This window comes from Chlorocebus sabaeus, chromosome 20, assembly GCF_047675955.1.
Source record: "Chlorocebus sabaeus isolate Y175 chromosome 20, mChlSab1.0.hap1, whole genome shotgun sequence".
Classification (NCBI taxonomy): Eukaryota; Metazoa; Chordata; class Mammalia; order Primates; family Cercopithecidae; genus Chlorocebus; species Chlorocebus sabaeus.
In genome coordinates this window covers 62,339,386-62,352,979 of record NC_132923.1, presented here as the reverse complement: position 1 = coordinate 62,352,979, position 13,594 = coordinate 62,339,386, and the positions used below count along the sequence as shown (strand labels likewise).

At 39.3% G+C, this 13,594-nt stretch overlaps 1 protein-coding gene across 2 annotated transcripts in view; it reads right to left on the bottom strand.

The window, feature by feature from the left end:
• LRRC53 (leucine rich repeat containing 53) overlaps nt 1-7,586 on the bottom strand; it is a 43,309-nt gene extending 35,723 nt beyond the window's left edge. For both annotated transcript variants that reach the window (XM_007978290.3, XM_073007208.1), the window contains exon 1: nt 7,501-7,586. The gene's annotated coding sequence lies outside the window, so the exon portion shown is untranslated. The remainder of the gene's footprint in view (nt 1-7,500) is intronic.
• Between the last annotated feature and the right edge of the window lie 6,008 nt (nt 7,587-13,594).

Below are 13,594 nucleotides of genomic sequence, written 5' to 3'. Positions count from 1 at the left end.
TCAAAGCACACAGATCCTGCCTTTGGCAGTTGCTTGTGTGTACAACTGAAAGTAAGAGTTGGTCAAAAATGCTGCTTTTGAGACTGCTTCTGCTCTCCTGAAATATCTGACAGGACAAGCACAGGGACCAAAGAGAACAACCAGCCTAATTAAATCTATACAGGCAGCACTGTGTTCTGTTCGTCCGCCCTGACTCCAGCTCTGGCCTCACCCTGCTCCCTCCTGACTCCAGTGTTTGTGTTGCGAATCTGAATCTCTTGCTAGCATGGCAACTGTTGCTATGTTCGCAGCAATAAGAAGTGGGCGATGCTGGTGTCTCTGTAATGATTCAGATACAAGAGCAATGATTTCTAAATAGATTTCTGAAGCGGCTCTCACAATGGCTCTGAACAGTTTAACAGGTTTAATTCCTCATGGATTTTTTTTTTCTTTTTTTCACCTTTAACATCTTCCATGTGGACTAAATCTAAACCTCATATGATGCAAAAATGTCATCATTCTTTCTTTTGCTTACTAGTATTTGAAGCAGGAGTTTTCTTGTAAAAGAACACATTTAACCAGTTGTCATTTCTTATTATTATCTCCTTGGAACCTATGAGATGGAGTTTTCTTGATATTTAGGTAATGACAACTAAGGAAATCTGAAAAAATAATGGGCCCAGGAAGAAAATAACTGCTGGATTAACCAAAGTGGAATGAAAATCATCACCATTAATATTTGTGATATTAGCTGAACATTTTTTATTAAAGAGCAGATGTTTTAAAGGCCTCATCTGCAAACGAGGACAAAAAATTTACTAGTGGATATATGTTTGCCACCCTGACTTCTCTTTCAAAGAGATAGTGAGAAAAATGAAAACACTTTTTGTTTTTTTGGACTTCATCAATCTCTTATTTGCCAGCCCATCCAGTGTTGACTGTTCCACTAAGTGTCACCAGATGCTAACACAGCCCGGGCCCCAGGGGGATATGATGTAGATAATATTGCTGTGTGCACTGATGGCAATACAGACCTGGCCAAAGGATAAAAAGAGAAGACACATTACATGTTTTGATCGGTAGCATAGAACAGAAATGTGTATTCGAACATAGACACTTGCTATGTTCTAGACGCAATTGTGCATTTTTTGTATGCCTGTGGTAGCACAGACTTACCACAACTCTTCGACAGCTAAGAGTTATTTATTCTACAAATGAGAAACTGAAGCACAGAAAGTATAAATGGCCTGCCTAAGGCTTTGTAACTAGTAAACAGCAGGGCCAAGATTTGAGCCAAGATCAGCCTGACTCCAAAGCCCATGATCTTTTTACTACTTGCTGAGCTGCTACAGTGTGAGACAAGAGAGCTGCTCTCATACTAATCAGTTGTGTGACATGAGCAAATCCCTTCCTGCCCCGGGTTTTAGGATTATCATCTATAATGAGGCATTTGAATTGGATGCTTGTTATTCAAGGTGTGACTCACAGACCAGCAGCTTTGGCATCACCTAGGAGCTTGTTAGAAATGTAGAATCTCAGGCCCCACACTGGACCTGCTGAATCTGCATTTTAACAAGATTTTAACAGGCAACTTGCAAATATACAGTAACCAATCTCTGTGGACCCTTTTAGCTTTAGTGTACTGTATTTAGAAAGTCACCTCGCTCTTATCTCTCTCTAGATTCTGTTCCTTCTCCAAGGTTGTTTTACCACTCCCTGTGAGCATTCCTAATCTCATTCTTTTACTTGATGGAAAGATTCACTGTCTTCTCAGAAAAGATTTATCTATCTTAATTCATTTACCACTTTCTACTTGGTATCATGTCTCTGTTGAATAAGTTTCTTGAGGGGGAGAGCCATTCATATTAAATAATTTTATATCTGTAATATCAATTGACAAGGTTCATTAAACTAAAGAAAATATATTGAAAGGAATGTTGAACAAATTATTATCTTAACTTAGTTACAAATAGTAAATAGTGTGCTAATCGCAAGATCCCTGTATTATTCATTACAAACATTTCAAGGCAAGCACAATCCAAGTTCTTTAAATATAGGTCCAGGAAAATTTGCAAATAGCACACATGATGAGCAGTTTTTAAATTTCTTCACACACACCCCTCCCATCTTTTTAACACAAAAATACCTAAAGGATTCAATTAAGACCAAGTTCAATCCCAACATCTCCTCCTCCAGGAAGTCATCCTAAATACCCTCAACTAGTTACCCATCATGTTTGTTGTTACTATATTCTGTATATATCCCATCAGAGAATAGAAACATTATTGTAATTATTGATGTCTTTGAATGTCAGTTGCCACACGCACACACACACACACACACACATGCACATGCACTTACAAAGAGTAAGCTTCCTGAAGCCAGGAACTGTGTCTTTCATTTTTGCTTTCTTAATATTTATCACAATGATTGGCTTATAGTGTGATGGATATATGTGTTTTGAATGAATGAATGAATGAATGAATGAATGAATGACTCAATCAATACAAATCTTTCTGGCCCCAAAGTCTCTTTTTTGCTTTAATGTACCTCTTGTTCTCCTTCACGTTAGGATGGTTCACTGACACCAACAACATGGGGATGCACAGTTCTATGGTGAGAATTTCAAACAACTTGTTTTAGCCGTGTTGGTATTCCCTACTAATATGGTACTTTAGTGTACTATGGCATGAGCTAGTCATCTAGGAACATGGGCTCTGAGACTTAGGAACTCAAGTCCCTTTGAAATCGCAAAGGCTGAAAATTGAAGCAGCATTTGTATTTCTTCCTCTCTGGTTGGTCAGGTGTTCATTCGACAAACATTTGCAGAGTCCCTATATTGTGCGGGGAGTTTGCCAGGAACCAAAGATGCCAAAAAGCAAACATAGTATAATATTTCTACCTTTAAGTAGTTTGTATGGAAAATAGACCCCAAATATATTATAATGCAATGTGATTGTATACAATAATGGGTACATGACTCTAGTGTATTCTAACACAGATGGAGGCGTTACTAAGAAAAAGGAGAGGCAGACAATGATTCCATCAGGTTAAAGGGCATGTGGGTAGCTTCTTGCAAAAGGTGGCCTTGGCAAAGAGATCAGAAATACCTAATGTAAACGATGAGTTAATGGGTGCAGCACAGCAATATGCACATGTATACATATGTAACAAACCTGCACCTTGTGCACATGTACCCTAGAACTGAAGGTATAATAAAAATAGTAATAACAATAACAACCATCATAAGTGTAACCATACTGAGTTCTTATTTTGTACCAGATAACAGGCCATGGTACTTTAAATGTGTTATATCATTTAATCTTCATAAAAATAAAGAAGGCATTATGATTTTTTCAGTTTCACAGATGAGAAAAAATAAAGTCCCCAAAATACAAGTGGCAAATGCCTGATGTGGGACTTAAACCTGGCCAGAGTAGTTCTAGAACTGGTGAATCTGGACACCAAACTCTACAAAAGGCAGAGAGAAAAGCATTTAAAAAAATAGCCCACAGGCCAGGAGGCAGACTGCATTCAGAGGATAAGTAGCGAATCCGTCTGCCAGACCAGTAGCATGAGAGCTTGCACACAAACTGAGAAAACCAACAGCAAGCTATGGGTCAGAGCCCAACCCAGGGCTGGTAGAAGAGAGGCTCAGGAGGAAGGATGCTTTGCTGATAACAGAAGTGGGAGTTACTGTGCTATACTGGGAAAGAACTTGCTTCTTGAAGCCAGAGGTATATGTTCTAATCCCACCTCTGCCTTTAAGAATGGCATAAACGTGTTCCTCGGTAACTAAAATAGGGACCATAATATTACCTTGTCTGGTTTTTACAGGGTCTGCACAAAATTCATATAAAACACTTAATATCATCCCTGAGAAACTTGTGTTGTTTTGTTTTAAACTAAAGATAAATGTCCCTGTTTCACAGTTCTACCCACAGATGGATAAACCCCTTTCTGAGGTTGAGAAATGAAAGCCTGTGTCTATCTGAAATTCAGGATCCTTATTCAGACACTTTCTTCTTCTTTTTATCACTTATTCTCTTTGAGATAGTAGAGCACTCCTTTTTCCTCATTAAATAGCAGCTTTACCCATAAATTTCTCATAGCTTTTCCTTACTTATTTACACTACCTGATTGTCAAATTCGACAATGTTGACCATTCCTCAGTCAAGTTGCCATTTGGAATAACTTAAAGGTTTCTGGATGTTTTCTACCCAGCAGCTATTTATGACAATGACAGAAATCAGGAAAATGACTTTTGAGGATTTCAATTTTTCTCTATAATCCCTGAAAATAAAGTGATAGTCAATTGTGAATGTGGCTGCTGAATGCTAGAGTACTACATAAAAATAGAAAAGATTTAAAATGCGTGAGAACTAATGAATCTAAATTTATTGGTTTTATACAAATGAATGATTTTCATTTTATTTAAAAAAATTGTCCTTTATTGTTTAGGGCAAGATAAATCGTATGCTCTTTTCTTCAATAATCTTTTGTCAGATTAACATAGAGGAAAATTAATTATGAAATTATGAAATAAATAAAATTGTGGACAAAGCACCATATTAAAATGTTGATTGTTGATTTTGTCATATCATATATGTTAAGGACTAGAGTATTGTGTTTGATTTAGAAAGGTACCTATGAACTACTTTCTGGTATTGAGTGATCTGAATTTCTTTTTTTTTTTTTTTTTTTTTTTTTGAGACAGGGTCTCACTTTGTTACCCAGTACAGTTGTGCGATCATGGCTCAGTGCAGCCTCAAATTCCCCGGGCTCAGGTGATTCTTCCTCCTCAGCTCCACAAGTAACTGGAACTACAGGCATACCCCACCACACTAGGCTAATTTTTGTATTTTTTGTAGAGACAGGGTTTCACCAAGTTGCCCAGGCTGGTCTTGAATTCCTGAACCCAAGCGATCTGCTTGCTTTCCAAGGTGTGAGCCTATGCGCCCGGCTTGAATTTCAATGTTACAAACAAATTTTCTATTGCTTGTATTTTCTTTGGGTATTTTATTTCTTTTGTAAAAGGTAGACAATTCTGAGTTTAAACATGACTTAGAGATGTTTAACTACTTTTTTTACCCCTTGATTTTTACTTCCTGAGATCAGTAGTACAAAGGGCAATCAGTTCTCACCTTTTAAAAAGATCTGAGGCCAGGCATGGTGGTTCACACCTGTAATCCCAGGACTTTCGGAGGCTGAAGCGGGAAGATCACCAGGTCAGGAGATTGAGACCATCCTGGCTAACAGGGTGAAGCCCTGTCTCTACTAAAAGTACCAAAAAAATTAGCCAGGCATGGTGGCAGGCACCTGTAGTGCCAGCTACTTGGGAGGCTGAGGCAGGAGAATGGCGTGAACCCAGGAGGCAGAGCTTGCAGTGAGCCAACATCATGCCACTGCACTTCAGTCTGGATGACAGAGTGAGACTCCATCTCAAAAAAAAAAAAAAAAAAAAAAAAAAGAATAAAATGAGAAAAAAATTATTGAGAGATGGTCAAATCTCTTGAATTTTTAAAAAATTACTGCTCATTAAATTAAACAGCACCTTGTCTGTAATTTGTTCAAAACTACCAACTACCGAGATCTATGTGTTATACTTTGTTAAATAAACTTCTCTTTCTCTTTGGGAGAGACATATATAGGATCTTGAACAGTATACAAAGTTTAATTAAATATAGCTAGCATTGAAAAGTTCATGGAATTAATCAACTAACTCACAAATGTGTGTTGATTTCCTTCTAGGTATACAGTACTGTGTCTGCCCCTATCCAGAGAGGCCCAATATTTTGATAGCTAGTCTTGTATTCTTGTATAAAGAGTTTTAGCAAACTGAATATGCCTTTTTTTTTTTTCTTTTTTCTTTTTTTTTTTTTTTTGAGACAAAGTCTCACTCTTGTCCCCCAGGCTGGAGTGCAATGGTGAGATCTTGGCTCACTGCAACCTCTGCCTCCCAGGTTCAAGTGATTTTCCTGCCTCAGCCGCCTGAGTATCTGGGATTACAGGCATGCACCACCATGCCCAGTTAATTTTGTATTTTTAGTAGAGATGGGGATTCTCCATGTTGGTCAGGCTGGTCTCGAACTCCCAACCTCAGGTGATCCGCCCTCCTTGGCCTCCCAAAGTGCTGGGATTACAGGCGTGAGCCACTGCACCTGACCTTTTTTTTTTTTTTCTTTCTTTCTTTCTTTTCTTTCTTTCTTTTTTTTTTTTTTTTGAGTCACAGCCTCTCACTCTGTTGCTCAGACTGAAGTGGAGTGGTGCAATGGGCTCAGAGCAACCTCTGCCTCCCAAGTTTAAGTAATTCTCGTGCCTCAGCCTCCCAAGTAGCTGGGACTACAGGCACGCACCACTACACCCTGCTAATTTTTGTGTTTTTAGTAGAGATAGGGTTTTGCCATGTTGGCCTTGAACTACTGGTATCGAACTCCTGACCTCAAGTAATCCACCCTTACTTTCTTTATTTAAAGAATTAACAATATATTACTTACAGGTGGAAAACACAAAGGTATGTGTCATTTTCCCTATTACACTAGCCTCCTCGCTGATCTAATTCCATTGGATATGCATTTATCTATCATTTATTAAGCATCTCTTATGTATTGAATCATATGGTAAATATTGGACACCCAATGATGGATTAGACATCTCTTCAGTCCTGGGGGAATTCACAGTCAAGGGGAGGAGATCAGAGAAACAAACAGGAAGATAAGTACTAAGCCTTGTGTAGGAAGCCCTACGAGCCTGGGAAGAGTCAGGGTAGGCTTCCCAAAAGCCATCCCGTTTCACTTGAGTTTGGCAGAGCTAGCCAAGCAGAGAAAGGAAGAAAGAGTATACTAGGAAAGGGAAGCAACAGGAACAAAGGCAGGAAAGTGGGAAACTGCGCAGTACATTTGTGAATAGCAAAGGATTGAATGTGGGTAGAGCAGAAGCTATAGATGAGGATTTAAAGTCAATAGAAGTAGACAGAAAAGAACACGGAGACAAGTACGTTCAGTACCCAAGGAAAGTTGGAAGGAAGAGGGTAGCTGTCCTTCATGAGGCTTCCCTTCCAGTCACTGAGACCTCAGACTCTTCTCTTCGTTCAGGCAGTGAGCATAAAAAGTTCTGGATGGGACTGGGTAGAGCAGCCAGCAATCTTTATTGAAATTGCCCTGGGGCATGACTCAAAACTGTGAGGCACCCTAAAGGAGCATGATTTCTGCAGCTGTGTTTACTATGAGTCATTGTACAGACTCAGACCTGGAGCTAGGGATAATATGGTCATCTAGATGAGACATGAGTGACATAGACACAGTAGAGCTCCACTTTGAACCCAAGATTGGCCCCTCGAACTGTGCAAAACAGGCAGCACTGCAGGGTGGCTCATGGCACTCAACTATTCCTGTACTGATGACATCACACACATGATCATCTGTTTATCAGTCTGTCTCTTTAGATGGTGAGGAAAGAGAAATAAAGGTGTAAAAATCCAGCCATGATAACAAAAACACCAAAAGAAAGAAATTAACTTACCCAAAGGTCTCACAGCTTGTAGTTTGTGAATCTCTACATTAAAAGGTGGATGATGAATCTGAGACCTACTGAGTTAACTGTCCAGCATCTCAGCCATATGCCTTATTCCTCTTTATATGCATCTCCACTCCCACACCACCCCCTCCTGGCTTCATTCTTTAGTGCCTGGAATAACGCCTGGCACATGGTAGTTACTCATCAGAAGTCCACTGAGTGAAAGAACAAACACCTACCACTGATGGGTTGCTATTTATACTGTTCTGTCTTCACTGTTGGGAGCTTCATACTGTGTTCTTCAAAATGAGCACCCCCTGCAGCATGCCTCACTCTACAAGGAAAACTTCTCTGTTAACAAGCCTTATGATGGGGTCCCTGTGTGATCACCTAAAGGTGGCCTTTCCTGTCCCTCATCCAGGTAAATGGCTCACTGTGGAAAACTGTAGGTGACTTTTGCCCTTTTACTAACATTCCTCTTGATAAGACACTTAAAGAGGAAAATAGTCTTGACTCTTTAAAGTTGATGCCAGTTTGGGGCTGTTAACAAAGTCAAGGGATTCTGTTGTTAGAATCAACCTAGCACACAGCTTGCTCAGTCGACACTGTTTCACTGGCCTATGATTACAGCAGAGTTAGGTGCCTAAGGTAAGGAAATGGTTGTGGAGAGAGTCCGAATGACCCAGAGGCCCATGTGTGCTTTTCTAGTTCGTTTGTTCAGCTGATATTTATTGAGCAATTATAGTGGGATGTGGAAATGTACTGAGTCCCCATCCCTTCATTATTTTAATCCAGTGTACTAGGGGCTCTTAGAGTGAGCCCATGAAATGGTGGGGATGCAGGGGCACTGGTAGTGGGAGTTGAGAACCTAATGATGACTGTCTTTGCAATGTTCCCTCAGGAGAAAAGTTCTGTGCAGTAGGCACATCCCACTTCAGACTCCTGCACATCTGCAGAGAACTTTGCATTCTCACTGCAAGAGGAGTTCCTCTTCCTTTCATTTTTCTTCTCCTTGTCTTCCTTTTTTTCCTCTATGCCAAATCTAAGCAAATCTGCTTCATCCAGAGGCAGCTGGTGCTACTATGTGGGAGTGTTAAATGTTTAACATCTTGTCACTTGCGTAACTGATGGAGTCATCCTTTTTGTTTCAGAGTTTCATGTTTAGGGGTTGAAAAGCTAGATTGATGAGTATTACCAGAGAGAAATATTTTTTGGAAAGTAAGTGAAGCTGATGACACATTACTTTACAGTTTAGTGAAATTCAGCAAATCTAATTCTATTATCCTGTCAAAGTTTCACAAAAAGGAGACCTGAAAGCATATTTTAGATGAATCTTTAAAGATTTCAAGAAGCCACAACCACATCTGCAAAGCTCAGATGCATCTGGTGCTGACAGACCTTTGTTTCTCTATAGACTAAGGGGAGAAAATAATCTTCCAAAAACTAATTAAGTAAAGTTATCTTTGGTCGTACAGTGCCTGCCTCTCTCTCCCTTGAAAAGGTTGTCAGCCAGTAAACAATAACTGCGTTTTTCAACTCAAAGGCTATTCGAAGTTTGCATAGCCAAATTTACCCAGGCACACCAAAATAGAAGCTTCCTGTATGAATCATAGAGTCTTGTAATGCAGATTTTATAGAGCATTTAAAGCCAGATCATTTATGTCCTTGTTTATTTTCACAATCAAGTATAAGGTATGGTCTAATAAATACATTCTGACCAAAATGCTAGGAGCAGTTGTTTTAAAGCATTTTCACACAATTCTCTGTATTTGTCAGAGGCTTACAAGCTGACAAGCTGAAAGGGCTTTGTAATGCTTTTGGCAATTTGTATGATTGTATATACACTTACACAGAAGTTCCTTATCAAGAGGAAGCATTTAAGTGAAAGGGGAGCATTGATGAAAAGGTTCATTTTAATAAAAATTGCTATGTTGTTCTCTACTACGTAACAATTACTCACTTAAGAAGAGAAGTCTTGATAGAATTTATTGAGAATATACTATGTACTAGGACACATATTATTAATATGATAGCCACAATTATTCGCAAGGTAGATATTATCTCTGTTTTGAAGATGGGAAAACTGGTCAAAACAGGAAACATCTCCTGAGATACTAAGTGAGGAAGCTGGGGTTGACTCATCTATCTAAACCCAAAGCCATGTGTGCTCTTTTCAGGACAGCATAAGAAATTCTGTTTGGAACTCATAAAAAACAAGATCAATATTGTGGTAAAAATGTGAAGGGATATTATGAATTGAATTGTATCCCTCAAAAAGATATGTCAAAGTTTCAGACCCCAGTACCTCAAAATGTGACCCTATTTGGAAACAGCGTTGTTGCAGATGCGAGAAGTTCATAGGAGTTTATACTGGAGGAGGGTGGGCCCTTAATTCAAGATGACTTGTGTCTTTATAAGAAGAGCACAGAGACATGTAGAAGAATGGCATGTGAAGATGATGGAGGCAGGGACTGAAGTGCTGCACCTCGAAGCCAAGGAATATAAGGATTGCAGCCCTCACCAGAAACTAGGACACAGGCACAGAATTTTCCTCAGAATATTCCTTCAGAAAGAACCAACCTCGCCAACACCTTGACTCTGGACTTTTAACCTTCAAAACAGTGAAAGAATACATTTCTGTTGTTTGAAGCCTTCAAGTGTTTGGAACTTTCTTATGGCAGCCCTAGGAAACAAATACAGGAGATGACATAACTTCATAGAGCTTAGGAAGAAAACAAGCTCCAGACTGAATGTTAGGTCAGTGTCCTTCCTGAGGGTCGTAGTCCTGTTATTTTTCTTTCATCATTTGGGAGTATGCAGAAGACCCACCTCTAACCCAGTATGAGACTTGAAAGACTTTTTTTTTGGTGCTGTCTCAGAAAATAAATATACAGTTAACCAAAATGAATGTGAAATTCTAACGTTTTATCATGCCCATACATATCAAAATGATACTAGGAAAGGGTGTGCTGTTTGACTGAAGTTTCTCTGATGGTTGCTGTTGGCAACCAGTTCTACAAGAGGCACAAGTCTAATTAGGGCAGAAGTCAGGAAGATATTGCAAGTAATTGAGGTCAGACATAACTCAGGGTGGGCAGGTGGCTGACATCCGATGTAGTCAAACTAAGGAGATCATGGTTTGAGGTGGGCAGACACAACGGGTGAGGAATGGAGACTGAACACTGGTGGAATAGCTAAAAGCTGAATCTGGCAATGACATTCGAGTAGGTTAAAAAATAAGTGTGATAAAAGCTAAGGGAAGTCTGAGGTTTTTCACTTCAGAAGCCTAGTCTTCCTAAATTGGCTATTTCTTTAGACTGGAGATCATTAGTTATTAAAAGGACTATACTTACACCTGCCAACCTAATGCCCCATAGAGCCAGTTTACCTCCTGGCTGCCTTCAAGATTCTGATGTCTGACTCAGTTGAGAAGAAGGGACTTGCCTTTGCAGAAAATGTAAATGGAGAGAGTAGTACTGATGTTTTTAGGAGCCTCACTAGAGGGGAAGGAAAGGACAATCAACTTACCGGTGAAGCCATCCTCTGCGGATCTTTGAGCTGGAACTAGTCTGAGATTGTAGGTATGAAGTGTAAATCATCCGTGTTTTTATTGATAATAACTTTGGTATTTCAAAGTTTTTAAAAATATGGTCATTTATTTCTGTTCTGAAATTTCCCATTAGCCAGGAAAAAAAAAAAATTGACTAATGTTGAAGACTACTCAGTGAATGTTGCTATCCATTTGTTTGTTCACTCATCTGCTCAATCACTATCTACTTGGATGGGATTCCTAATTTCTAGATATGTTGCTAAATGATGAAAATAAACAAAAAATAAGACATGGTTTCTGACTTAAGATGAGAATGGTTGAGTCGGGAAGGCAATATCAAATCTGTACAACACAAGGCATGAGGTGTCATAGTAAAGAGATCAAGTCCTTTTACTGTGGGGCTTAGTATGCGAGAAAAACTGTGAGAAAGAAGTTCATTGTGTGCAGAGCCTGCCTATATGAGGCAGGGAGCAATAGAGGTTGAGGCTGGAGAAATAGACCGAGACCTGCTGCTTGAGACCTGGGCTGTGGGACCTTACTACTATGGGACATGGGACCTCGGCAGTAAGTGGCGTGGTCAGCCACGTTTAAAAAGGAGGACATTTCCACAGCTTGGTTGAGGATGGCCTAGAGAGAGAAAAAGAATGCTCAGTGGTAGAGCAAATCGGTTTAGTATTGTCAGAATCTGGCTTTAGTTAGTCTTGCTATTTTTAAAAGAGGAATGACAAGTCATGGCAAGTATTATATGTTACAAATGATAATATGGTATCCACTTCATATATGTAGAAATCACTGTATATTCCCCATCACTAATTCCAGCATTCTTTCTCTAGTAGTAGTAATGAATGTACCCTCATACAACCACATGTTTCCCCAACCCTTATTATAACAAGTTAAGGCAGCTTACTTCTGGGATTTTTCAGTGTTAGAATATTCTACATAGATGAGATGCCCTTATTGCTGGTTCACAAAAATGATATCAACAATTGTTAACCACATGATAGACAGTATTTTCTCCAGCAACCTCTCTACAGAAGTCTAAAAGAAATATTTACAATGCATGCTCCCATGAGCATCATTATGAGAAAACGCTGGTAGTGATTCAAAAAAATAAAAACGGAAACATTCTTGTCCCCAGCTCCGTTGATGGGGATTATTTAATTTAGCTTTCCCCCCACCCCTATTTTGGTAGATGCTGTTCATTATTATGTATTACACAAATCATTCTCAATACCTGTGGGCACTTTGTATATGCAATATATCTTGTAGGGGTAACTCTTAAAAAAAAAAGGTTAATAGCATTAATCCCATTTTACAGATGGGAATAAAAGACAACTGGCTTATTATATTATCTTAGGTCAGACAGTAAATCAATGCCCCATTAACATTCATTAGAATTTTCACTCCATCCAATTTCAAACTAAGCTTCTTCTTCCCTAAGGAACTGAATTAGTATCAAAAATTTTCTGGCATTAGCTCCTCACTGATTCATATGTCAAACACTCAAGCACTTATTTGAGCAAGGTACTGTGCTGGTGGTACCAGGCTGGACAGGAAATGGTAAATGGGTCAACTGAGCCAGCCTGTAGAAAGCGTTTAGAATCAGAGCAGGAGTAGCCTTTAATAATAATAGTTAGTAATAACGGTATTTATGGAGAGCTCCATATGTGTGGGCTGTGTGCTAAGCATTATATATAATCTGCTATGTCCAACTCACAGTGGCAACCTCAATTAGGTTCTGTTTCATCGATGAGGAAACTGAGGCTTAGAAAGTGTCTTGTGTAAGGAGTACAACTGGTAAACAGAAAAAGGATTTAAAACTAAGACGTCTTAGTTCATTGTCTCAATCACAAAGCCAGTGGCTCTCAAAATTGAAAATGCACCAGAATCACCTCGGACATTTTTTAAGGCACAAATTGCTGGGCCCACTACCAGAGTTTCTGATTCAGCAGGTGTGATGTAGAGTGAAACATTTGAATTTCTAACAAGTTCCCAGGGGAGGCTGATGTCCCAGGCATCACACTTTGAGAACCACTGCCCTAGTTAGTACTTAAAGTAACTCTTTGACTGTGGTCAGCATACGGTGGGAAGTCATTCAAAGTTTTTGAGGAAGTGATGACCTCACCAGAATAGCACTTTTAGGAGATTAATATGGCAGCTCTGTGCAGGTTACTAGAGGACAGATGGTGGACCAGGAGGTTCCCAGGTAAGTCAAGAAGAAGCAGAGAAATGATAATAGATGTTGAGAAATATTGGCCCAGTGGAGTAGAAGGAGAGTGTTTGCTGATCGATGGAGGAAAAAAAGAGTTGTCAGATGTGACAGTCTGCTTTTCAGTTGGATGGCTAGAAGAATGATTAGGTCATTAATAGAAATTGAAAGGAGTTCTACTTTTATATTTATTTTCATCTCCTGTTTCCACATAGCCTCTTACTGTTCACTCATTTCATTGTTTTTATTTATGAGATTTCCACAGCATTTTCATTCTTCTTCTTTACCTAAAGGGACCAATGGATCTAAAGGGCAGTTATAGACTCTTGGTCACTTCTGAG